Source organism: Gallus gallus, chromosome 6 (genome assembly GCF_016699485.2).
Source record: "Gallus gallus isolate bGalGal1 chromosome 6, bGalGal1.mat.broiler.GRCg7b, whole genome shotgun sequence".
Lineage (NCBI taxonomy): Eukaryota > Metazoa > Chordata > Aves > Galliformes > Phasianidae > Gallus > Gallus gallus.
In genome coordinates, this window is record NC_052537.1 from 33,128,731 (window position 1) to 33,155,753 (window position 27,023).

Consider the following 27,023-nt stretch of genomic DNA (forward strand, 5'->3'; position numbering starts at 1 on the left):
ACTTTTCCCCAAACTCTGGGCAGGCATAGCCCCAACTTTAGGTCACTGTGCGTATCCCAAAGCCAGCAGAGCTCCAGCAGCTCTGCCTGCACCGCAGCCAGCTGACAGCACACGGAATCTCCCAGCTGGAGGTTTGCATGCACCGTTCCCAGCCCATCCCAGGGACACTGCGCTCCGAGGCCGACGTCCTCCCCACCAGGAGGATTATGAGCACTGGAACCTGGTGGCACAGCGAGCCGACAGCGTTACAGATGGCACTTTTCACTGCTGGGAACCTGCTTTAAGCACTTCCCAGTCTGGGGAAGCGTGAAGAGCACAGGGGTGCAGCTGTGCCTCCCGGCTCTGTGTTGGGACATGCGGGGCTGCAGCCCTACAGGGTTCCAGCTGCGGGCCCGGCTGGATGCTCCCCGGTGTGCCCCATACCGCACACAAGCAGCTCCCCCAGGGCACAGCCCACTGCTCGCAGCGCCGTGCTTCCCACCCCCCGACATTCCACACACCGCCGCTTTTGCAGCAGCACAAAGTTTTGCCGTTGCAAACACCACGATCTCAGTCTCAGCTCCGAGCCCTGCGGACAAACCCACCCCAAGGCGTGGGGACAACCCGCCCCCGTGCAAAGCACGGAGCACACAGCCACAAACACGAACAATTATTTTCTTTTCGCTACCAGATGTGCAACTGAAACGCCTGCGACTCAACCATCACCTCTGCATCCATAAAGACCTCATAGCATTCTGCACACACTCTCCCATAATGAGACCATCTCCAATTTTCCTCGCTAAAGAGACCTTCAAGGAATGCTAAAGCAGGTCTGCGCCCTCACGCACCGCCGCAAACGGGAACAAAAGCATTTTGTCACCCGGCACCTCGGCCGTCATTATTTCATTGGCTCCGCTTAACCAAACTCCGAAGTAGGCGCCTTTCCCCCGATCGGGGCGGTCGGTGCGGTCCCACTCGCGGCGCTGAGCCACCATCTGTACAGAACAACAGTTCTTTATGCCCGGCCGCCACCGGCTCGCGTTCCTCCCGCTTCTCCCATAGCTTTCGAGGCACGGGATTAAAGCGCCACGCCACGCATCCCCCGTGCCGCAGCCGTGGGGGTTTCGGTGCTCTGCCCACGGTACGCTTAATCAAGTGCAAACGATTACAGCGCTACAATGAGACCTCCGGACAACCGCGGCGCGCAACGCACGGGGAGCGCTGAGCGTATGGAGGGCAGCGATCACTTCTGCCACTCCACTTGGAGCTCTCCATCTCGCACTCCCGGACCCGCTCCCCGCAGCTCGGCTTCGCCCCGGGGCCGCACAAAGGCTGAGCTCCCCCCTCGCAGGAAGTTTTTTGTGCAAAGCCGCGGCTCGGAGCGGTAATCCCGGGGGCGCCGGGGGGGGCTGCGGCCGGGGGTGCCGATCCTACAAGGGATGGGAGCGGGGAGAGGCGCGGCCCCGCAGTGCCCGGCGCTGCCTGCGGGCACCGAGCAGCCAACGTGCTGCCAACGGGAAGTACGGGGGGGCTGGAGAGGGAGGGGGAAGGAAGACGGGGGGGAGGTGGGATAAAATAAATTAAGATGGGAGCGACGGGGAAGGCGCGCACCGAGAGGTAAAATGAAATAATGAAATAATAAAAAAGAATAAAGTGAGCGCAGGAATAAAACGATCAGCGTAGCTAAAGGATAAGGAATTAAAAGCAGCGAGATTAAAAAAAATAATAAATAAATCGGAAATTGAAAAATGGAAAATAAATGAAAAGGGACGAAAACGAGTCTGAAAAAAAAAATAACGACAACTAAATCGGAATGGAAAGGGCGGAGCGGAGCGCGGAGCGGTGCCCGCCGCCGTTCCGCCACCCGCACGCACGGTTCCGTTCCGTCCCCCCTCCCGCTCCCCGCGCCCAAACTTTCCGCCCGTCGCCGCCCCGCCGCAGATGCGCTCCGCGCCGCTCGGCCCCCGGTAAACAATGCGGGCCCGGCACAACAAAAGACTCGGCTTCACCCCGCCGCGCCCGCCCGCCGCCCGACTCGCGGGGCCGCGGAACGAGGGCCGGGGCCGGGCTGTGCAGGGCTGCGCCGGACGGGCGGCGGCTCCGCGCGGCTTCGCGTGGACGGCCCCGAGCTCGGCCCGGCGGAGAGGAGATCGGGGGGACGCGGCCGGAGCGCTGCTTCTCCCCCCCCCCCCCCCCCCGCAGCTGTGCCCGCAGCCCTTACCTGCCGCCCGGCTCGGCCCGGCCCGGCCGCCGGCAGCCCCGCAGCGCACCGCGCCGCCTCAGCGCCGCATCCCTGCCCGCCTCCGCCGCCGCCGGGCTGCGCTGCCGGAGATCCACCTTCAACGCCACCCGCGAGCCCCGCACAAAAACTTAAGCCTCCCCCCGCGCCGCTCCGCTCCGCCCGCCGCCGCCGCGCCGGGAGCGGACGGGGGCAGCGGAGCCCGGCGCGGCGCCCAGCGGCAGCGGGAGGATCGGGAAGATGCGAATTGCAACTTGGGGGAGGGTCGGCGGCTTTTTTCCTTTTTTTTTTTTTTTCTTTTTTTTTTCTTTTGCGAGCGAAAAAGTGCCCGGGCGGCGGCGGGCGGAGCGCTCCGCGCTGGGTGCGCGCAGGCAGACAGAGGTAGGGGCTCTCGCTGCTTTTTTTTTCCTCTTTTTTTTTTTCCCCTTCCTTTTTTTTTTTTTCTGTTTTTTTTTTTTTTTTTTTTTTTTTTTTTTGGCAATAGGCGGGGTCTCTCCTCGCAAACCAATGACACAAACCCACATGGACCAGCCTCGCCCCCTATAGATACTCTTCACTACAAATAGGCTCTCTCGGGGGATTAGTGGATCAGCTAAAGTACAAACAGACGCAGCGAGAGAGGGGGGTGGGAGCCGCCTGGAGAACGGGGGGGGGGACCCGCACCGCCCCCAGAGCTCCGCGGGGTTCCGCGCCTGTTGCGCCCGGCGCCGGCCGCCTTTGTTCCGCCTCCCGCGGGAGCTCCGCGCACCGCCCGGTCCCAGCGCTGCCCCGGGGCGGGGGGCACCCAGAGCGGCCCCCGCGCTCTTTGTATGCTGCCCGCGTGGCCCTCCGCCCTCAGCATCGCCCCGTGTGCAGCGCCAGCAGCTTGGGATGGATGGATGGATGGATGGGGAATAAAGGCCACCAGGCACGAGGACAGCCAAAGGATGGAGGGACAAGCCAAGGCTGAGCCCTGCGATGGGCTGTGATAGAACCGGGTGCGGGTCTGTGTTTGTGTTGTGTGTACCCTTCCCCCCCCCCCCCCCTCCGCCCATAGATTGGGGAATTAATGTTTTGACAGACATTGTTCATCTGCTTATCACACGAATGTGGGCAGGTGGTGATCCGATCTTTTTGTTGTCTAATCATGGAGCCTTCTGCCTTAGATGCATTCCATGCTTCGCAATCAGCCCGCGGAAAAGCACTCTCCTTTTCTAGTCAAATAAACCCCTTGAACCAGATCAATTGTCCATCAAAATTAATAAGCAAGCTTCACTGTTTTGTCTGCGAAATTACATGGTGAGGAGCCTAAAGATCTCCATTTTCATAAGCACGTGTTAGGTCCTTGCTGGGTGTTTGCACCACGTCCATCACCCGCACCTGCTGCCGAGGGGCTCTGCAAAGCCGCCCTCTCTGTGTTATCTAAGACATCTCAGAATTTCTTGGGTTTCCATCATTAGCACCATTGCTGACTGTCAGGTACTGCAGGTGGAGCTGGGGCCGTGCGCAGCATCTCTGCTTTGTTTCGAGCCCGTCACAGCTTTACCCAACTTGTGTCTGCTGGTTAAACACCGTCGGTGTCGTGGATGGAGGTGTGGGACTGAGAAGCAGTGATTGCTCCCAGTAAACAGCACTGAGTTCAGGGTACAATCAGATTAAGTGGCGTACACCTGGTGCCTCAGGTGCACTGATTTGGAACAGGCTGCCCGGAGAGGTGGTGGTGCCCATCCCTGCAGACAGCTGAGGTCATGGGACGGGCTCTGAGCACTGATGGAGCTGTGGGAGTCCCTGCTTATTGTGGGAGAGTGGGACCAGGTGGTCTTTGAAGGTCCCTTCCAACTCAAACAGTTCTGTGATTTTTCCTCAGACTATGTGGATTGTAACTGAACGCTCATCAAGAGTGAAATAACCACAATTAGACACTGGGAAGGAGGACGTGGTGGGTTCGGAGGGGTTGAAGCACTGCGTACTGAACTTCAGATGGCAGCTGTAGGAATGTCCATCCCATGGCTGCCCAGCCCTGGAGGTGCCTGAGCTGCTCTAGCAGTCCGACTGTGCAGAGCACAGCCCATGTGCAGCTGCACACTGCTTTCCCAGAGCCCTGCTGGGAGCTGCACGGAGGAGGTGCTGTCTGGGAAAGAAACCCTTTCAGCATCAATTCTGTGAACCCAACCAAACTTTCCCAAGGCTCTGTTGAGCCCATCGGATGGAAGGAACTCATTTGGGATGCATGCTTTACCTGGTGTTCCTTTTCCAAGCTCACTTTGCTGGCCAAAACACCACTGCTCACATCAGGTCCAGTGCTACCACATATCTGCTTGCTGTAACGGAGCAGAAAACCCATAGCCCTCTGTCTGCAAGAGCCTTGATGTCCAGATCCAGCCTCCTGCCCCACCTGCCGGCCCCCAGAAGCTGCACGAGGTGCTCCAGGGGTCAGGAGCACAGTTGCACTTTGCTCCACGCTTTGCTGGCACGGCACAGTGCTCAGAGCAGCACCTCCTGTAGCACTCAAGCTTCCCAAACCTTGCAAAAAAACTCAAAGAAAAAAAACTGCAAGCTGGTTTTCTTGAAGAGGCTGATTTGCATATGCAAATAGGGGCCTTGATGCTGCTCCCACTTGAGCTTATGTAGCGCGAGGGGTTGGATGGACTTCAGCTGGATGGCTCTGTGCATAAATTCAAGCACATGCAGCTCTGCAGATTTAGGGTGAGGGTCTGGGGAGGTGAACAGATGCAGTTATTCCACTGCTGGGTGGGAAGAGGCAGAGCAACCCCTGCCAGGACCCTGCATCGGGTCGTTAGAAGGGCAATGCGTGTGCTGAGGAATGCCACGCCTCCAGCACCACTTCCAATAGCCCACGTTGTGTTTTACAGGTTTTACAACCTAGCTGCTTTTGGACAGGTATGCTGGGTTGTATACAGCAGGTCATCATTAAAATGATCAGCTCTGCCTGAGAAGGAGCCCACTTCTTGTGCAGATCAGTGGCAGCAAACGTTGGTTTCTTACCAGTTCTCTTCATCTAGAAACCCAAGCCTATAGTTTAGGTGTAACCATCCATACAATAAACAGGACTATGGAATTTCCCTTACAGAACGTGCTGCGGGTACGTATCTGGAGCCTTGAGGAATGAATTGGCTCATTTTACTTCTTATTCCCCTTTTCATATTTGTAGTCGGGTTCGGCTTTGAGATGGATTGGGGACCCTTTGTGTGTGATTTACCATGAGGGTGTCATCCAATGCAAAAGATGGCACTGGCAGAGCCCACTAACTGCAAAAGACCACAGAATGCTTTGTGCTTGTGGCTCGGAGGGCACGGGTTATCTGCAGTGTTTGCATGGCTCTTTCTTTTACTTTTCTTAATTTTGAGCCCACCCCTATTGAAACACAGCAGCTCTGCAGCCCTGTGCCCACGAGCACCCAGAAGCGGTGCTGCTTTGGGCCAGCACTTGTGCAGCTGCAAGGTGAAGTGCATCGGGGAACGGCTCCAGCTGAGCACGGAGCCCAGGGAAAGAAAACGGGGGGAAAAATGAAAAAAGGAGAGAAAAAAAAACAGCAAAGGGATTTGGGGCTGGATCAGTTCCCCGGCCCGGCTCTGTGGTTTGGCTGCATGATGCCCTGTGCTGATGGGGGGAAGGAGCTGTGGGGTCAGTGAGGTCGGGGCTGGGTTCTGGCAGCTCCCCATGCCACGGGGTCACAGCAATGTGTGTCCCTGCCAGAGCCATGACCTGCGCTGTGCTGGGTCTGCAGGGGTGGGAGATGTTTCCTTGCTGTGTACCAAGTGGGCTCGGAGCACCCCAATGCCATCAGCTGCAGGAAAAAGCACTCTGAGAGCCACACAACGCATAGGGGACTTTCAGATAGTATAGAATTCAGTCATGCGTTGGTCGTAATGGTAACGGTTGCTTTGCAGAGTAACCACGGCCTCAGCATCGTACTTCTCTCGCATTAAATTAAACAGAGATTTTGACTGATTCTCACCAAGTTGCACAGTGCAGGGGGTGGCTGATGCTTTTCATAACGTGTTGCTGTTATGCCTTCTTGGTGAATTTATTCCCATTGAGAAAGAAAAGAAGTCGCACGCTGAGAACTCTTGAATCAATGATTGGGAGGAGGTGATAGCATTGCCTCTGCTCTGCTACAGTGCCGAATTAGCATTGGTGGGAAATTCACAAATCCATTTCCCTTTGCAAACACGAGCAAAACCCTGCAAACATACAATCAATTTCTCTTTTGATAATCTGCTTTCTTTTTCCTTTTATTTTACCCTGCGTGTGTGTGAAATCTTTAGGCGGAGTGCTGCGGTACTTTGCTCCATTCCATTCACTTTTTGTTCCTAAGCAAGGAATTATCAGGCCAGAGAAAAGCATCACGGGCACCGGCACGTTTGTGTGCCCCTCCTGTAGCACGTCTGAATGCCATGGCTGCGTGCACAGAGCCGTTCTGCTGATAGAACACGGGGCTGATGTTTAATCTTTCCTGGAAAGTTTAATGAAAGGTTCAATTTGTCTGGTTTAAAGTTTGAAGGGCACTTGGATGCCCCGATGTGATGGATGTGCCAGGTGTTTCCGAACAAATAGCTGTTAGATAAAGATACACGGAGCCCTTCCGCTCCCTGCCCTTTATCTGCTTTTCTTCCTCAAAGTTCACCTCCCATAAATGCTGCCCTACCTCTATTGCCCACACTTTAATATCATAATGAGGAATTCTGCAGCACCTAAGCTCTGGTTCTGCATTCGTTGTTGCCTCATAAGCCAATTACTGAGCGATTTAACATCACAGTGTCCACAGGAAAGAGTTTTGAAGGGATGGATGGAGCCCTGTGAGCCAAGAGTTGGCCAATGGGGATATGATGGATGTCTGTAAAATCCCAGAGGTGGTGGGAAAAGGCATAGGGCACAGGTATGTATGGGTTCCTATGAGGTATTGAGACATGCGAGGTAGCTGGTTCTCAAACCGAGAGACTTTTCTCGTAGTGCAGAATTAAATTGTGCAGCCTGCTGCCACCAAAACACTGCACACCCCAATTACATCAGGGTTAACGGGGCTGCTGCAGACTCACGGGCTATGGGCTGTTGGTGATGGACCCATTGGCCATGCCCGCATGTGAGCACCTTGGTTTCAGTGCACCCTGTTAATGTGGGCGGCTGCGAGCAAGAAGGATAGCTGCGGTTGCTCAGAGTTTGTTCTGCAGTGCCCATTTTGAGCCACTGCAGACAGGAGATGTGGGGGAGGAGGCCCAGATGGTCACCAGAGGTGCACCAAGCCCTGTGCCAGCTCCAAGATGGAGCAAGTGCAGATGTACAGTGCTCACGTGGTGCTGAGTCAGGGCGGGCTGAGGTCCATCAGGCCCATAATGCAACAGCAGCCCCACCACCTGCACCCACCCTCCCTCTTCCTAATTTTCACGGAGTCACTGATAGGGGACAGCCAAATCTCCCAGTGCCATCTCAGCCAACCCCTCCTGAAGCTGCTCACTGCCAGATTGCACGTGCTGAAGCAAAGGACAGTCCGCCCGAGCACACGTCTGCTGGTAGAGCTGCGACAGATAGGATTTCTTTTTAAACCAAAACAGTTACACACGAGAAGCCCCACTGTGATATAATTATACCAGGGTAAACACACCCTGTACCAGCTTGCTTGTTTTACTCGCCGGATTGGAACAGGCTGCACCGGTGCATGCATTGCTTTCAGCAGATGAGCTGCGTCCTCGAGAGTTCCTGCTTCTCAGAGGAGTGCTTTGCAGACCAATGATGACCAGCCCTTACTTTTTAAGTAAGCAATTTTACTCTTTACTCTGCAATAAATAAGCAGTAGGAATCTGATCCATCAGAGAGAAAGATACAGGGCGGAGAAGTCTGTTCTCTTCTGCTCCCGTCTCCTGGTCAGACCTCAGACAGGGGCAGTCAGAGAAATGCCTTCCCAGGAAGTCATGAGTCCTCCTGGTCTGGGTGAGTGCCCCATGGTCAGATGGCAGGAGCAGGATGGATGTTCCTGCTTGTCTGAGTATCTCTGCAGGGCACGGGGTGCAGCTGACCTCCTGGTCCCTGCGTTTTGGTACACTGCTGTTCTCCCAGCTTTGGGGGAGCTCAGTACAAAATGTTTCCAACCCTTTTCACTGCTTTGTTTTGACAAGGACCGTGCTCTCAGCAGTGATAGGACACGGAGCCAGCGCAGCCCTCACATCTGCCTGGGCAGCTGTCCCAGCTCACACCGCTCCTCTCCATTTTGTTCTTTCATGCAGTGCTGTTTGTGTATCTTTAGAAGGTTATCAGGGATGCCAGGAACTTCAGCACAGGGAACTTGTAGATTTCAGTGAGCACACGTTGTTGGGGGATGCAGACAGAGGAAGCTTCTCCCCCTGCTCCTATCCAGCATCGCATCTCATGTCCATCGCATGAACAGAGCAGAAGCAGAGCCAAAGATGGCTTCTGATGTACACCTTTGGCACCTGGAGGAGGAGGGAAGAGAACAAAGGGGCTGGCACAGTGCAGACAGCAGCCGTGGGAGGACTGCTGCTGGTCACTTCAGCCATTCTTTCATGCCACCTCTATCCTCTTTGGCCAGCAAGGTTTTCGTGGTTTCATGTGTTAACAATGGTTGCTGCTATGAGCCCTGGCAAGTTTCAGTAAGGACACTGCAATGAGAGGTACCTGGGTGGGTATCAGGCACAGGCACACCTCCCAGCAAGGACAGTGCCACGCAGTGCTCCCACCAAAGCACATGGCTTGTTGGGACCCCATGGGCTGACAGGCAGCTGCTCGTCTCAGGGGAGCATCCTGAAATGTTGGTAAGCCAGGCTCAAATGAGAAAATCTGAAATACTTTGACACGTAAAGAGTATTTTTCAGTTGTCATTAACACCGCTGTTTTCTCAGTAGTACTGTTTTAACAACCAGATGCCTAAAGCTATAGAGGCAGAGTCAGATGTGATTCTTGTCAAGGAAGCTGGTGAGCATCTGTCATAGAATCATAGAACCCCTGAGTCATGGAAGCACACAATGGCTTGGCTTGGAAGGGACCATAAGATCATCCATGTGCCGTGGGCTGGTTGCCACCCACTGGATCAGGCCCTCCTTGCCCATCCAGCCCAGACATTTCACAGCAATGCAAACAAAACCAAAACCAAACAGTTGAAACGGATGGATGGCATTTAGAGGAGCAGGAGAGCAACCCAGCTGTGGGCCCTCTCAGCTCATTCCCTGTGTCAGAGGGCACCAGAGAGCCCCAGCCTGGGGACGTGGAGGTGGTGGTAGAAACCACTTCATCTCCATGAGCACAGGGATGATACCTATGTTGTGTGCCACGTCAGCTCAGTGAAAGAGTTTCCCTTAGAAGAAGAGCTCGGAAAAGCACGAAGGCAATGAGGACATGCTCCCACGTAACGTTTTCTCTAAGCATCCGTATGTTGGATATTGACAGGAGGATGAGCAGAAAGAAAGTCACTTATTCCCAGAATTTATCCCTCCTGCCTTTATTTCTATGCATTATGGACTGGGAGGATGTGAATAAGTCAAGCGGCAGTCTAAACTAAAATACAGGGAAATTGCTTCAGATAGGGCTTAGGTTTTGTTTAAACAAAAAAACCAGAAAGTACAAAAAGGAAAGAAGTGTTCTGAGCCAACCCAGAAGGCTTACTGTCGTGCAAGGCAGCGTTTGTGTTCATTCTCAGTGGGTTTTTGTTTAATTTAGATAAATCTCTAAATCAAATTTCATTTCCAAAACAAAAAGGGGCCTTTCATCTAGAAAATCTCAAGGTGGAAACCTGTGAAACTTATTCATTCAGAGCTTTTTTTTTTTTTTTTCCTACACTGCTTCCTGAAATGATGATGAATTTGCAAATAGTTTCAGCTGTCCCCAAATTACACTTTTCAGCGCACAGCTACTTGTCTGATGAAAATCACTCAGCTGTTACCAGGGCCTTGGCCGGCTCTGGCTGTTCCATTTCCAATGCTTTTTTCCTCAGCAGCTGAGCAGGAGCCTCCTGGGAGCTGCACGGTGGGTCGCTGTGCCCCGCAGCAGCCGCACGAAGCGGCACTGGAGAGGTGGACTCAATGGCGGAAGGCCCTCTACGACTGCTCCTTTCCATGAGATACTGAAGGTGTTGGAGCAAACACTCGTGTTCTCTACTGTGGGGGGCTGGAGGGGAAGGAGAAGCTTTAAAATCCGGTTTCACACACGTTGTGTTTTGAGTAAATATTATTTTAGCTATCTAAAGCATTCAAACTAATCACGGCAGTTTCCTTTAATGTCTGCCATTCCAGACACAAGGTTTATTTACTGTAATGTAATACATCTTGAGGGAATGTCGTATGCAGATATTAGCAATTAACTCATTAATCTAAAAATCACAATTCTTGCAATTAATAGAGCACTGCACAGTCACTCTAATTACAAACTCTGCACAAAAGGCCAGTCTCACAGGGAACATGTAGCCTCCTAATTAGCCAAGATTTCAAAGGCAGACAGAAAATTGAGATGTTGAGGGTCAGGCAGGGAAAAATGTGAATACACTGCACTGTGAGCCTATCTGACAGCGGGAGTGACAAGCTGTGCACAATGAGTTTGCTTCGGTGAGGTCCTGGGGTAGCACTCGGCTACTCGGGGCACACATGCAGCCAGCAATGGGTCACTTCTTTGGGGGCACCGTGTGGTGGAGGAGGCTCCAAGCAGGGCACGGGTTGCAGCCATGGGCTGGGGCTTGGGGTGGGCAGCAGCCCCATCGGATGCTGGCGAGTGGCGTAGCATCTTGTCCCAGATGCCAGGGCACCTGGCTGCAGTCCAGTGAAGCACTTATGTATGCATTTAACTTTAAGCACGGGGGTAATCCTGCTGATTTCATTAAGGCTACTCACATGCTTAAGGATGTGGCTGATTTGGGCTGAGAGTGCTCAGTGTGAAGCTGGACCCAGCCCTGCGATGCTGGCGACCTTGCAGAGTTACTCGTGTAACTTTCCATGCCGACTTTGCTCCAGCCAGATCTCAACCCCAAATCTGAGTTCTTGCAGATGAAGAATACTTTATATGTGTTTGGGAGAGAACTGGAACAGGTAAAAGTACTAATGGAAATCATCCCTAGGAAGAAGGTTGTCCTGTCAGTGACAGGAGGGAACTCCACAAAGGGATGGGAGCAAAGTTGCTCCACCATTGCCCATCTCTGTATGGGAGGGGCTGGAAGACGTGCAAGCGCAGACCCTTGCCCCTGGGGGAATGGCATGTAAGTGAGAATGCCACAAGAGATGGGAGCCCCATGTATCAGCCTCACACAGCCTGGGCAGAGGAACGCAGGGCAGGAGAGCAGAAGCGCATTGTGAGGGCTGTGTAATGGTCACTGCCCTCCAGCATGGCTCTTGCTATGCTTAGCTGTTTGCTATCAGCCCTGTAGGGCGAGCTCCACTCTAATCTTGTCACAGAATCATAGAATCGTTAAGGCTGTAAAAAAGCACCTTAATCATCAAGTCCAACCCCAGCCCATCTCCATGACCACTAAACCATGGCCCTCAGTGCCACATCTCCACGTTTCTTGAAAACCTCCCAGGGACAGTGACTCCATTTAATATTGTTGAGTCAAAATACTGGAATGCTTATGTACAGTTAAGGTAAAATGTCAAAATTTCCTTCTCACGGATATTCATTGCTTCTCTTGCCTATGAAGTTGTTATTGTGCACTGTTTTGTTGCAGCCTCAGGACAGTTATTTAAGGGGCAGGGAAATGAGTGTAAATCTTAAACCATCTCCATTGCTGTCACTTAATTAACTCCATGTGCACGCCACGATTTACCAAGATTATCTCCACAAATGAATTGTGTGGATAATATGGTTTTGATACCATTCACTCAGTAATTAATCTTTGCAGGAAAGAAACTTCATCTCAAGTGCTAGGAAAGTATATGTAAAATATTAATCAGAGCGTTGAACTGGTAACAGCCCACTGGATGCCATCCAGGAGAGATGAAACACAAACACTTTGCATGCGCTCCTCCAAAGCAGGGATTTTATCCAGACATTTCAGAACTCCTACAAAAGCCAGTAAGTTACAGATGAGGGAAATCATGCTCGGTATTGCACCGCATATTACGGAAAAGAAATGAAGAAGAATAAAACGTAAAATATTGCTTAAAGTTGAAATGGAGCAGTCTGTCTTGGGAGACGAAAAAGATGATAAAAGAAAGAATTGATAAGTCCAAGCTGGCAGTTATTAGAATAGCAAAAACATACTGTTTATGTACATAATGGTTTAACTTAGATTAAAAACCATAACTTATCTGAAAGCACTCCATTTAGTACTTCGGAGGTTAAATATGGTTCATAGCAGCTCTCACAATTAAATTGTTTTTCCTTCGCTTCAATAAAGTATATTAAAAATCATTTCCTGAAAAGTACCAAAAGATCATTATTTTGTTTGCAAACTGATACCCTGCTCTTCCTTTAAAGGCAAAACACGTGCACGGCACTTGCACGGCACCAGGCTTTGTGCAAAGGGCTCCGTGGGCACCACCCCATCCATGCAGATGGTTCCTGGTGGCAACCACGGCACTGCAGTGACAGAGGGGACCTCGGGACCCAGCTGGCTGCACAGAGCTATTTTCATTTGTTATGGGACATCATTAAAAAAAAATTGTAGGATAAAGTAACGACGATACGCAGTTCCAAAATGAGTAACAGACTCATCTGCTTGCCAGGAGAGCGGCTATAAAATGCACAATTAGAGACAAGACTCGTGGTTAAAAGTAGGAAATCGCAAGGGCATGTGTGCAGCAGGAAGCAGAGCCCTCGGCGCGCTCTGAGGCTCATCCCCCCACTTGCAAAGTCACCCAAGTTTTTCCCAACCAAACGCTCTAAGGGTGCCCTGAAGCACCTCCACGGCTTGTGTCCATGCAAGCTGCTGCTCACCGCTCAGTTCCTTTCTATCCTAATGAGATAAATAATGCAGTTCAGCAGCATTAAAAATCAAGCCCTCAGGGACAACCTCCTTCAGCTGTCTGGCAGGGACCCCCAGGCCCTAGCTGGTGCCTGCACCCTCCAGCCCTCCGGGGAGGAGAGCTCCCTCCATGTGTTAGCACACATCCCCATCTCTGTGCCAACCTCTGGTGAGGTTAAACACGATGGGAGGAATGAGGAAGTTCCTCAAGGCTTCGTTATGGATGTAAAGGGCCCTCGAGGGATTAAAACATGAACAAGGAGACTGTCATCTATTTTTGGAAATGTTTTCCTCTCGGGGACTAACTCCAAGGCTATTAATCAGCATAACAAGAAGAGGAAGAGACTCTCAGAGATCAATTGCTCCTCACTGGAGAAGTAGTTCAAAATAATTGTGTATGTGTTGGGGCTCTTTTTGGTGTAATTGAACGGTACCAGAAGAGTCAAGTATATTTAAGGGATAATCTCTCCTGCACTGCAGTGAACAAAGCAATAAATGCCTATTGAGATTGATTAATCGCTGAGGAGGTGCCAAGAAGTTTAATCCATCCCAGACGTCTTTTACAACAAGTATCCTGCACAGCGGTGGGGGTTCTTATTATGCAACAAACTGCTGGAAAAGAAAAATATTACAGCATGAAGAAGTGCCCAGAGCTTGGAGGGGGGCAGGGGTGCAGGAATGGGGGCATAGCCCACGTCTGTCCCAGGGACTAGCAGGAGTAGTGGTGTGCTGGTAAAGCCGGGTGTGGGCAGGTCCATGCAGTGTAATTCCTTCAGAAAGTTCTCCTTCTATGTTTGCTTTCTGTTCTGGGAGATAAAGAGTGGGTCACCAAGGAGAGCTTCATTTTAATCTTCTGCAGGAGAGGAGTGCAATCATGAGACAGTCACAGAAAACATGGTCAGTACTGCAAAGGCTAGGCGAGAATTGCTTCCAGAACCTGGAAGTCCAGACTCAGGAGCATCTCATAGCTGCTGCTTTTTGCCTCTTAGCAATGCTGAGCACAGAGAAGAAAAATATTGTAAATACCCCAGCTGACAAACCAAATGCAAACATGAGAACATCATTTGCTTTGTCTTCCTAATGGAAAGACAGGGTTCCTACCACGTAAGTGCCTGAAACAAAAGCACCTGGTCTGCTTTTGCAAGAAAGGGAGCATGTCCTTCCATCCAGCACATCCTGGGCTCTGATGTACTCCTTCAGAAGTCCTTGCTGTAGTGTCTGAGTGTGTCTGAGTCATGGTGAAATGGCCACTGGCTCCCCATAATGTGCTCCCCATCACTTCCTCACACCACGGGAAGCATCATATTAAGTCTTCTAAAGCTACTTCTAAAACAAATTGTGATTCCTGATGCAAATCTAAGATGAAAACAAGACCTCAGGTGATCTTTCCCTCTGTTTCCAGGCATCTCAGAACCACAAACGGCCAGGAGGGCTGGAGGGTTTTTTTATCCTATGGTTCTCTTGGATATGAAATAACAAATGTGATTACCTACCCAATGCAGTAAAAGCATTCAGCTCCCGGTTCGTGTATATCTGACCAACGGCGACTGCATTCAAAAGTAAGAAGGTGTGGTGTATCACCAAACCAACTACAAAATGCAAACTGTAAATGCATTCATTACCTTTTCAGATCCTCAGTGCTGAAGAGTAAAGGTGTGCCAGGGAGGTACAAAAGCAAGGACAGATGTGACTGTTGCTGGATGCTCAGGCTGAGTGCTAGGAATGCACATTCACCGACATCATGCAGAATGAAATGAAAGACTTCGTTATCATGGAAGCACCCCAGGGCTTGATGATAGCCATTCAGTTCACTAGCACTTTTCCCATCAGCTTTAGAAAATGTGGAAAAGACCCCAAAGGAACTCAGTGTAGAAAACATTTTTTCACACAAAATTATTGGCTTGCCCATTTGATTGGGCAGCTCTGAGCTACAGCTCGTTAGGAGCAAGCTGTCCCCACCTCTTACACAAGCACTTCCATCCCCATTAATCCAATGTGAACAGTAATTATTAGTATGAGAAAATTCTGAAAATTGGTCCTTATTGTTACTTATCTGTAATAGATGGGTTCCAAATAAAATGCATATTCTCTCCTCTTTCTCATGAACACTGCTGGTATTCACTATCAAGAGATTTTTTCCTATTAAATTAATCCGAACTCATCAAGTTCTAGGTAACGTCTTGGGGTTTTTTTGGGCTGACTTCAGAATTAATACCAGCGGGTTTGAAAAGGGTATACATTTTTCATTATATCAGATGAAAAGAACATCCTTCCTATTTGTATGATAGCACAATGAAAGACATCACCAGTGACTTCAGCTTCTGGGTAGTTTTGTACTTTTCTATCCGGTTTGTATTTCTTTGAACAAACAAAGACAAAAAATGTACTGTGGCATTTTACTACTTTAACTCAGACATCCATCGATCTTATCTTTCCAAGGGAATATTGGAAACCACTGTATATTTGAGTTGCCTGAACTCTACATTTAGCACTGGGCTCCTTGGTTGCTTCACCGTCCCCTCCACTTGCTCAGTCTCCAGATGCCGACCCTCCTTTGCCTTGCTTATCTTCATGCACTTCCCCTTCATCCCACTCACTTCTCTATCATTCTTACTTATTTTCCTCCTTTGTCTCCAGAATCAATGGCAAAGTTCTTAACTCTTGCTGCCTGAACTTCCGTTCCCTTATCTAGCTTCCTCTCACTTCTGACGCCTTGCCTTGCCACTCCTCTTAGCCACACATTCCTCCAACCCCTGCTGCAGGGACTCCTTGCCTTTCCTTCCCCACTGCCTCCTGGTCCTCCTCTCTTCCTCCTCCAACCCTTCCCCAGCCTGCACAGTGGTCACCTCACATCATTCGAACAGCTTAATCTTCAATATTTTCCATCCTTGCCTTGGAGTAATCTGGGCTTCCCCAGTGATGCTTCCCACAACACCTCCCCAACAGCCCGTCCTCGTCCTCCTCCTCCTCATTAATAATCCCTGTGCCCTCCCTCATCTAAACTGCTCTCTGTCTCTTGCCTTTTTTAGACTCTAAGTGCTTTGGGACAGGGAACATGGATCATCTGTGTTTATAAAGTGATTGGTAAATTTTGTGACACTGTATAAATATTTCCTTTATTAATTATAGTCTCCAGCATAAGGCTTTTCCTCAAAAAAGGTTTTCAGAAAGGAAATACATATTTTGGCAGCATCTCGCCGAGTGCATTGACCTCACTTTCTAATCCCCCAGCACAGGAAATCACAAACCGTGGCCATGGCTAGCCATGTGCAGATGCACAAGCACCATGCCAGACGTGCCTGGTGACCTCCATGTCACCACAGACCACTTCTGTGACGACGTTTTAATTGAGGGTGACATTTCATTCTTCTTGGCCCCTACAGTTAGCCCTGAGAACAGAGGACGTGGTGCTGGGGCCAGCAGCAAACTTCCCTGGCCGCACCAGGCCATCACCATGTTCTCCATTGGGTCTCCAGGACAGTGTGCTCCCTTCAGCATAAGCCACAGGATTACAGAATCACAGCATGGTTGAGGTTGGAAGGCTCCTCTGGGGCTCAAACCCAGCAGGGTTCCTGCAGAAGACCCCACCTGTAAGATGCTCCTGCAATGAGCCCGTGTTCCTGCCCTTCTTGCTTGGTTCTCCATTGGATTTGCATCTCCTTTTTGGCAGCTTCCATTGCTTTGAAAGCTGCTGTTTCTTTGTCCTGCTCTGGGCTGACAGTGTGCAGCGTAGGGAGTGGAAGGAACGTGCAAAGGAAGAAATAGGCAGCTGACATCCACCCACACCCAAAATACTGCAAATAAGCCTACAGACAGCACTACCTTGGTCTGGCCATGCCCGGCTTTTGTTTCGAACTTTCCTGTTTTGTCTGTACATCCATGCAGATATGCTAGCAGCAGTGTCTTTGTGCCCATGTGTTCACACGCATATTTTTAGAGGGAAGTAAGATAAACGTTGTCCATATGAGTAATCTATTTACTATTATAACTCTTCCTTTGTTAGGGATTGGAGCAGTTAGAACTATGCCTATATCCAAATATATTTTAAATGTATCTTAAAAAAACCAAGATGACTCACCCAAACAGATCCACAGAATGTCCTGAGTTGGAAGGGACGCACAAGAGTCATTGAGTCCAATCCCTGGCTCCACACAGGGCCACCCAAAACCCAAACCCCACGTCTGAGAGTGATGTCCAAATGCTTCCTGAGCTCAGGCAGGCCTGGTACTGTGCCCGCTGCCCTGGAGAGCTGTTCCATGCCTACAGCCCTCTGGTGAAGAACCTTTTCCTAATTCCCACCTGACCCTCCCTTGACACAGCTCTGTGCCCACACAGCGTGCAGAGGCCTTCCTGGAGTGCTTCAGCTGCTCTCGTAAATGAGCTGTAATGAAATATTGACTTAGTGCTGGCACTGTTACAAGAGGTGGCTTGCATCTTCCTCTAACCAATGTACTACCAAGTGCCTAATCGCAGCATAAATCATCGCAAACAAACAAACAAACAAATAAAGGCATTTGATTGCTTTGCAACATGAGAGTTTGATGTGGCTTTCCCAACTGGGACCCTCCAGGCGAGGTGAGCTCCAATCGGCAGCCCAGCTGGAAACTGTGATGATTGGGGCCCAGTGTGAGAGAGGGATGCAGGAGCCGTGATCTGAAAGAGCTGCTGATGGCTGTGAAAGAACTCTTCTGCTGGAGGGATTGCTCGTTTGGAATAGCTGCAGAACCCATCGATACCTGCGGGCTGCTTCACAAGGAATGTAGATACTAATTTGACTCCCGTGTTTTATTCATCTCCTTTTCACAAATTTCCTCCTGAAAACAGATCAATCATGAAAAGGTGATACAAAATGATGCAAGGGAGTAAAATGCAAAGCCCTCTGCGGAGGGTGCCGCGATGCCAAACAGCTCTGTGGTGAAACCGCAGATCAAATCCAGTTCTGATGTGTTCACAGGGGAAAAAAAGCAGCCTTCTCTCTGCGTATCACTGATGAGCTCTTCTCCTGCTATTACCACTTAGAAAGGAGATCTGAGAGCCACTGCTGATAGTTTGAAGGAGCATCACTCAAAGCTCATAGGCAGCCAAAAAGGCAACGAGGATATTATAGGCATGTGTGCCTGAAAGCTCATTTAATTCTTCCAGCTCTGCCAGTTGGTAATAAAAGGCATTATGTCTGTCTGTGAACTTTGTTCCATCGGTGTCCTTAGCCTGTCACAAAATACTACTAAACCAGACAACATCATTACGCCGCTATATGACTTCTTGTGTGCTCACCTCTTGAACACCGCCTGCAGCTCTCCTGTCCCCCCACGGCTCAGGAAATGAGGTGGCAGAGGGAGGAAGTGATAAAGATGGGTCATAGCCAGAGAGGCATGGAGGAGGTGTAATAGTAGTGATTGTGTGTTGTTCAGTTCAAGAGAACGCCAAATGAACCTTCAAGCACTCTGTCCGCATAAAGCCTACTTGCACTGTGGAACTCACTTGCCTTGGATGGGCTGATGTTAGAAAGGGATTAATGGATTTCAGTGGTAATACTCAAATTTATGTAGGAAAGGTCCTCTTTCTGCCTCTTTCATTGTCTTCTTTGCTCAACTTCTTGGTGGTTCTTACCCAGTTGTGTTCTTCCCCATCTGGGTACATTGCACTGAGCTGTAATGAATGACCAACACGTGCTGTTAAAATCAGGATTTGGAGTGGGGTCTTCTTGGCTTCACTCCTGCTCCATTAGCAGAAGGGCAGGAATACCAGCTTTGGCCTAGGATTTGGTCCAGTGTCCTGGAGCATGAGATCAGTAATCTGTGCCCAAACTGCTTCCCATTAGCAGTCAAAGTTATCCTGAGTATCTGGAGATCCTGAAGTCCTTCCTGCCGCTCAGTGCAGAGGGCACATTGACCAGCTCCTCTTTCCTCCCCAGAAAACGCCTGGGGCTGCCCCGCACAATCCCCATTCCTGCCAGTAGGAGTTCTGTGTGTGACTCAAAAGTGAATTTGGCTGCGGAACAGTATTTTAACTACTATATTTCACATATTGTATTATGACATTTACAATATTTCCCCGAAAGCTCTTCTCAGAATGAAAGAAGCTACTATCTGCACGATGCTGGCCCTTTTTCCTTGTTGATTGACAGCGAAATTAAATCAGTTCATTGCTTGTATACTGCACGCAACTCATTCTGCTCAGCATGGCTGAGCTTATTCTACCATACACCCGAGCAGCTTCCCCAGAGCACACACCAGCAGGGGATCAGCCACCACTGGGATGGCCATTGCTACATTAGGGAAATCAGGGGGCTGGGGGAGTTTCTTGCATTGTAGGGGAGATCACCTGGGTTTCTTGGGGTGCGCTCATTCATTTGAATGCAGTTCTGTAATGCTGGGCTGGAATAATATTTATGGCAAAATCTGTTTCATTTGATGTTAATTATTTAATACAAATGCGGTTATTGTGCCGTGCCCCAGCCCTGCTCAGCCACGAGCAGATGAAAGACTTCTTCAGGGGTGAGGCACTGACGTCTGGAGACGTGAGTCAGGGAGAGGAGCCTGGGAGAGGAGGAGGAGAAATCAACATCTGAGAGTAACTGAGCACATCCCTTTCAATCTAGAAATAGGACTATGCGTTTTGGGTTAAAATTAGCCTCCTGAAATTTTTGGTTGTGTGGGCCTCGGAAGAATAAAGCAGCATGCATAGTTTTGCAGGGAAGAAATAGTGCCGTGAGACAGGAAAAAAAATAAAGAAAAACAAAAGCATAGGAGTGCATTAATTTCCCCCGAGTCTTCTGGAACAGTTTGGGTTGTTTCTAGTGTTATTCATACAGCCTGTTAGAGCAAACTATTACGACAGGAAACTTGCCTGAATCCAAAGCCCAAGCTGTGTCTTAAATGTACAACTAGAGGCAGATCAGAATTTCGCAAATGGCTCTCCAGTGCCTTCGTAATGGACCCATCATGGTCAGAAGTGCTGCATTTGGATGCCTGAAAGCTTATTCTGTTGAAAAAATGGATTCTAAATCTGTATCGCTCTTCCTGATCTAGTGAGGATTTGGCTGGATTTGAGGGCTGCATCTGCTTCATCTCAAACGTGCTCCCTGGGACCTGGAACATGCAACTTCCCTGTCTCTGCTGCCACGGCCTCTGGCTCTGCAGAAAATTCGGTTCACTGCAGCATATGACAGTGGTACGATCCCTTAATATGGAAATGTATCATGATGTGGTCCCTCGGGTGCCTCTGCTACTCTGAGCATCCCCTGCAGAACCCTCATGTGGGTCTCTTCTCAAGCACATCTGCACAGCACAAGGCTCTGCGTGCTACAGCTAAGCAGAGCTGAGTTGATACATCCTCAACATCGATTTTCCCAAAGTAGCTCGGTGATTTAGAAAACTAAGTGTCACTCTAGCAGGTAATTTAAGCACTTCAGAGTGTAAACCTGATTGAAAGTCAGTGACATTTAAGGTGCAATTCATCTTATCTCCCTTAGCTGTCCAAAAGCAGTAGGAGGCTTCCTGGAATTCCTCCCTGGGTGCAGAGCAGTGCTCCTGAGCCTGCTGTGCATGGTTGGCTCTTGGAGGGCTTAGGCTTCCTGCACAGCCAGCTAGGGGCAGGTACTCATGGGTCCTCTGAGGTGCATGAAGGGAGTTTTTAGTATTCTGCAGTTAATAGATACGAAAATAAATAGATGGTGCACAACTTCTCACTCATCTGACTTCAGGGCTTCCAGGGTCTGCAGAAGACTTGTTTATAGGTCATAGTGATGCCCAAAGCTCAGGTTTCAGTGCTACCTAGATGTCACCATTCTGCGAATGACAGAATTAGGAACCCAAGAGGCTCCAAGAAGTGAGCTCTCAAGTCAACACCCAGAGCGGGGACAGAAGTGGTAGATTTTGAACAGTTCCCCCTCTGCCTTGATTTCCCATCCGCAGAATGGCTCATTCTCCAGAAACACTGCAACTGGATGATCTTCAGCGTTCCTTGCAACCAAACCATTCCACGACTCCATGATTCTATTAAACATCTTAAGGACAACACAGTGTATTTAAGGAGAATAATGAACAGCGTGGGGCTCCAGAGCTGCTTGGGGTAGCCGCAGCCTTCCACCACGCCATTGCAAAGCCCAGCCCCATGCACCCAGAAGGTTCTGGGATCCCTTTCCATACCTGTCCTCACAGTTGCAAAGTCTGTTCATGGGAGACAACTAATCAATAACAGCAGAACCAAATAGGCAAATAAAAATAAAATCTATTAAGATGGCAGAGGTATTTACTTGTTGTATTTACACCGTGGAGAGCTGCACTGTCAGTCAGTGCTTCCCCTTTGCAAGATAGAAGCAATTTGTGCAGACTGATCCCAGTTTTCTCATTAATATGTAAATGAGGCATGCCAGTTGTTAGGTTAGAAGAAAGCTGTCATGTTTATTGTGACAGATTTAATGGATGTGTTTGGATTGTGCATTCAATGTGTTTTCAAGAGCATGTCTTATCTTTGTTTAGGCAGTAAATCAAACATGTAAACAACAATTCATTAGCATCTGTCAGAAGCTCAAAGCTACATTGTTATAGTTGAAAATCTCCCCAGAGGTGAAAAAAAGTATATCTGACTTATTCCAGATTAGTTTGAATATTTTCCTTCTGTTTACCAACTTGTAAGTAATAATTGAGGCGGGATAGGTGCGTGCAGATAGCACGAGGGGTCAGGCAGAAACCAGCAAAGCACCAGCAGCCCAGCGCCCACCTGGAACCCCTGGACGGAGCGGGGCTGCAACTGCTCACCTTGCCACCAAAAGGTCTGCCAGGCCCAGGTTCTGCCTGGCTGCTGCAGCGGTGCTATTCAGTTCTTGGAGCTGGGTACCTCCCCTGGGCTGCTGCTGCTGCTGTGCCCTTGTATCACCAGCAGCGGCTCAACACACGCAGCACCAAGTGCCCAAAATGGGAAAGTTTGGTGTGAGGATGGGATAAGGTGGGAAAAACCTTGGGTTTCAGGATCTGGCTATGAGCAGTCTGCCAGAGGGTCAATGGTGGATTTGCTGGAGCACAGGAGGACTGCACCTCAAGACATGGTGACACGTCTAGAGGGCACAGGGCGTTTTTCAGGTTGGATATTAGGAAATGCTTCTTCTCAGAAAGAGTGGTAATGCGCTGGCACAGGCTGCTGAGGGAAGTCACCATTTCTGGAGGTGTTCAAGAAAAGGGTATGTATGGCATTGAGGGACATGGAGTGAGCGTGGTGGGGGTGGGTTATGGTTGGACTTGGTGATCTTAGAGATCTTTTCCAATCCCAATGATTCTGTGATTCTATGATTCTATGATCTTGTCTCTCTGTCTGCTGGACCACCCCCGTCCTGCTCTTTTTACAGTCTGGAAGTGAATAGGCTTCACCGGATTCCACCTATCAGAGATCTCAGCATGGTTTGCAAACGTTAGCTAAGTCTTGCCACAGCCCCCTGGAATAGGAACTACTGTGTGCAGTTAACTGATGGCTCTGGTGAGGGAGAGAAGTTGCATGTTTTGCCCAAAGACTCAACGATGACGCAGCTGGGAGTGTGAAATCCTAGCAGGGCTTCCAGCATTCTCTCATGGGCCCACGGTACTTTTATGTTTAGTTTCTATTCGTTGATGACTAACGCTATTTTAAAAAGCCCTTTGTGCCCAGGCGAGTTTGGTTTTCTGGAGACTGAAAATATGAGCCAGGAACTGTCCATGTCATAGCACAGAGGCCATGATGTCTGTCAGTTACTAAGTTTGGGGTCATCTGAGCACTGAGTCTCTTTTTCGCTTGGTCTGTAATACAAGGAGTGAGAAGAAATAAAAGGCAGTTCCACGTATGACCTTCCACAACCCCAGATCTTCAGAGATAAAGTGTTACAGTGGTAATGCACTCTTCTATCCCAAGTTTCTATGCATTTAATAGAAATAATAATAATTTAGAAAACGATACCTAAGAAACAGTAAATTAGAGTGCATAAAATATTTATGATTTGCAATCAACCTGAAAATGTTCCCCTAGCTGCACAGCAAAGTGTGACTTCTTCCAGAGAAATCATCACGGATCACTTTGAAATCAACCGTGGGCTTCACACAGCGGTGGGCTCCTCAGATGGACCACACTTGGGTTTTGGAGGTCTGTGGATGCTGTGTAAGCCCACGTGCTGAGTCCCATTGGCTATGGAGGGCGGCAGTTGGGTGATCTCAGCACTATTCAGTCAGGGGACCTTGGAAAGCCTGCTGGTCCTGTGGCCACAGAAGGTTTAGGCCTTGAATGAGGTCAGGATTTGTATGTGGGCTGAAGCGGGGTGCTTTCGTTTGGTAGCAGCAATGGGCCATGGGCACATCCTGTGCTCTGTGATGGACCCTCACCAGCTGCACAGCTGATCACAAGGGACAAGTTCATAGCCAAGGGACTCTTAAGCACAAACATCTTTCTGACCTCCTGCCCTCTCCCATCGCACTCCTGATAGAGCTGATCTGCAGAGACCTGGGGCTGAGGGCAGGGAGGAGTTGGGGCCGCCGATCCCTCACCCCACAGCCCATCCAGGCCCAGCGCCCAGCTCTCATTTATCCCACTTCCTCCCTGCGCAGGAACGTGCAATTTAATCAGAACTTCTTAATAGTACATGAATTCTAAATTGCAGTCATTTGTTGCAACTAGCCGCGGGCTTTGCTGTCTGTTAGAAATATCTGTGTTATTTCTTTCTTTTAGAGTTTACGTAAATAAAATAAAATAAACTTTTACAAATAATGTTTGCCACTTAATGTTCCCAGCCGAAGTATATATCTGAGGAAATAGAAAACCTTCCTTACAATTCATCTTAAGGATGTAGTTTCAGTTTCTTATAAAGTGATAATGAATGTACCACAGATAATGTTCCAGTAGTGCAAATGAGAGGAGCGTATAATCAAAATGATAATGGTGGGTATTGTACGGCTGGTATAATAAAATCTATCCCACTATGAAAATCGTATCTCAAGGCAGCACTCTGATTTTTGTAATAACTGTACAAGTGAGAGCAGGGCACCGGGCAGCCAGAGGAACAAAGGTGTGGAGGTGATTCATTAACCAGGCACTGCCCCTTCTGCCTGGCCAAGGGTCTCTGCTGGGCGGCAGCAGGGGAGCGGGCCACTGAAAAGAGAAGGAAAATAGAGACTGGAGCAGCACTGGAGCCAGCCCACACCTCCTACACAGCCAAGGCTTGTGTGAAGCCAGCAGAAGGGCACACACTGTTTGCTCAGGGAATTGGAGCCCTCAGAGGATGTGGGCTGTCCCCAGGCCATTTGCAGCAGGAGGCTGCAGACTCATAGAGTGACAGAACTGTAGAACCATAAAATCATAGATTCACAGAATGGTTGGGTTGGAAGGGACCTCTCAGCCTCCCCAGCCCCAGCTCTGCCATGGGATGGCTGTCCCCCCAGCTCAGTCCGCCCATGGACCATCTGTGTGCCATGGTATGGACTCCACAGCTCTGGGAACAGTGCCAGCACCTCACCGCCCTCTGAGTAAAGAACTTCGTCCTCACATCTAACCTAAATCTCCCCTCTTTTAGCTTAAAGCCATTGCCCCTTGTCTTATTGCTATCAGGCAGTGGAAAAAGTCAGTCGCAACAAGCTCCCCTTGGGTTCTGGAAGGCTGCATTGAGGTCTCCCCAGAGCCATCCCTTCTCCAGGCTGAACACCCCCAGCTCCCTCAGCCTTTCCTCCTCTGACCTGCCCCACCAGCTCCACAGGGGCTGCAGAACTTCAGCCGTGCTCCCAAGCATGTTTCTGCTGAGCGGTGCCAGACCGCAGAGGTGCATTTGTTCTGCCCAAGGCTGCAGAGCTCTGGGTTCATGCTGCTCTCCCACGCAGGTCAGACTACTCAGTATGACTTCACCATGATCAGAGAACCCAGAGGTCTTTGGTTTCTCTTTGAGGCCCTTCTCCCCACCCAGGCAGTCATCCCCATCCACGCCACTTGCTTTCAGTTTAATCCTTCCCGCGTTCACTGTGCAGTACTCGGGGACGGCGGCCTACATTGCTAACGGTTTGGGGCCCATTAGAAACATTTGTGTACATACATAATTACTGAATTTTAAAACACAACCGACTGCCTTTGGGGCCAACAGGCACAGCAGATACAATCTGTCATGTCAACTCTCATTCCCTTCACAGTATTTTTTTCTTAAAGGAAATTACCATGCACAAACTATGCTCGGAGTACCAATAGCAGCAAAGCCAGTGCCACAGGAGATGCAACGCTCTGGGCTAGATGTCCTGAGCCAGGCTTCTTCTCTCCAAATCTGTTCAGCTTGACATTATCCATCATCCCTGGTGCTTGGTGCATTTCCCATGAGCGAGGTGCCTGGGCCTTCCCAGCAGGCAGTGGCATGTACCACTGGAAATGGGGCAGGGCCCCTTCCCTGTGGGTTTCCACGCAGAGGCTTCCATGTGGCTGCTGGATTTCAGTAGCGTGGAGTTATTTGTACGATGAAGATCTTAATCTGAAAAGTGGATCCAACCTCCTTGGCCATGCTGCTTTCATTTTGCGGATGCTGTGGCCCTGCAGTGGGGTTTGGGCTGGGGTAAGCAGCACAAAACAATCAGGTGACACATATATGTGTGCCCTCAAGTGAAGAATCACTTCCATTCTGTTCCCTCTCTGCCTTTATACTCTGGTAGACATGTATTCCTGCTTTCATTACCCTCCAGCATCTGATGGCTGAGCTGTGCTGAAGTATCATTCCAGCACCTCACAGCCCTCCAATGGGAAGAGCCATCGGCATCCGCTCCCGGAGCACTCAGCACCTTTTGCACACCTGGGGCTGGGCTGCGTATGTCCCAGGATGCAGAGAGGTGGTTCAGGGCTGCATGCCTGGCCCAGTGCTCCAACTGCAGCTGCCCTGGAGCTGTGTGCATGAGGAGGCTCCCGGTGATGTTACTGGGGGCATGTGAGCAGAAAATCAAGAGCTATCTTGAGAAGGGAAGATGCCACTTAGCTGCAGAAAAAACATGCCCTTTGGTAGCAATGATAGTGATGCAGGGCAGTATCTCAACACAAAGGAAATCTGAGGGAGGAACTAAAGCAAATATGAAAACGTGGTGTTATACCTTGAACTCCAAGCAAACCCTATTACATTTGTTGTACACACAGGGGACGTGCAACTCATGCACATCCAGAGGCTGTACTGGGACAAATAAAATCATCTGGGGTCACCCATTTGTCTCTCATAAAGACAGAAGAGAACAGAAAGAACCATTAGGGGGGTTGCGAAGTTCTCACATGGCACACCACCTTGTGTCAGCCCATTTGGAACACCGTATTAGACACTGGGTCCTCTAGGAAGTCCGGCTTCACAGTCTAGAAAATAATCATGGGTTAAATCTGTTGGGAATAGGAGTTTTGTCAGAAAAAGCAAGGTTTACAATGGGCATTGCTCAAGTGCATTTTCCCACATGAGAGAGCGCACCTCTCCCTGCCAGCAGCTGCAGTGTTTGCCCTCCCACACCTCGCAGCTCCGTGACTGAGGACTAATTCAGAAACAACAGCCACATCAGGCTGCGGGAAAGAGACGGCAAGCAAAGGCTCGGAGTGAAAGCCACAACATCAGGAATATAAAAGAAGAATTAAGTTGTTAATCAGGTTGAATCGTTTCAAAGAGTACGGAGGATTTTCCAATGAAACAGATGACTCCAGCATATAAATTAATCTTTTGTATAGGAAGAAACGAAAGTCATTAAATGTCATTGTCTTATTTTAAAAGCAGCAATATCCTGTCTGATTGCAAGTACTTAAAGTGGGATGATTAAACAGAAACCTTATCTTCAGTGTTCCAAGGAGAAAATTGGAGAGAAGTTATCCAATTATGGATAATAAAGAACAGGGAAAATCTGAGCAGAGAGGAACTTGGTTAGGTAAGTTAGAGAGGAACGCCCCATGATCAATCCC

General features: G+C 49.7%; 1 protein-coding gene across 4 annotated transcripts in view; it reads right to left on the reverse strand.

Annotated features, from left to right (window-relative positions):
• Positions 1-27,023, reverse strand: part of CTBP2 (C-terminal binding protein 2) — a 251,733-nt gene that overhangs the window by 106,393 nt on the left and 118,317 nt on the right. For 2 of the 4 annotated variants that reach the window (XM_046943163.1, XM_046943164.1), the window contains exon 1: positions 2,201-2,611. The exons of the other annotated variants lie outside the window; for them this stretch is intronic. The gene's annotated coding sequence lies outside the window, so the exon portion shown is untranslated. Of the gene's footprint in view, positions 1-2,200; positions 2,612-27,023 lie in introns of those variants that run through there. 4 annotated transcript variants of the gene reach the window in all.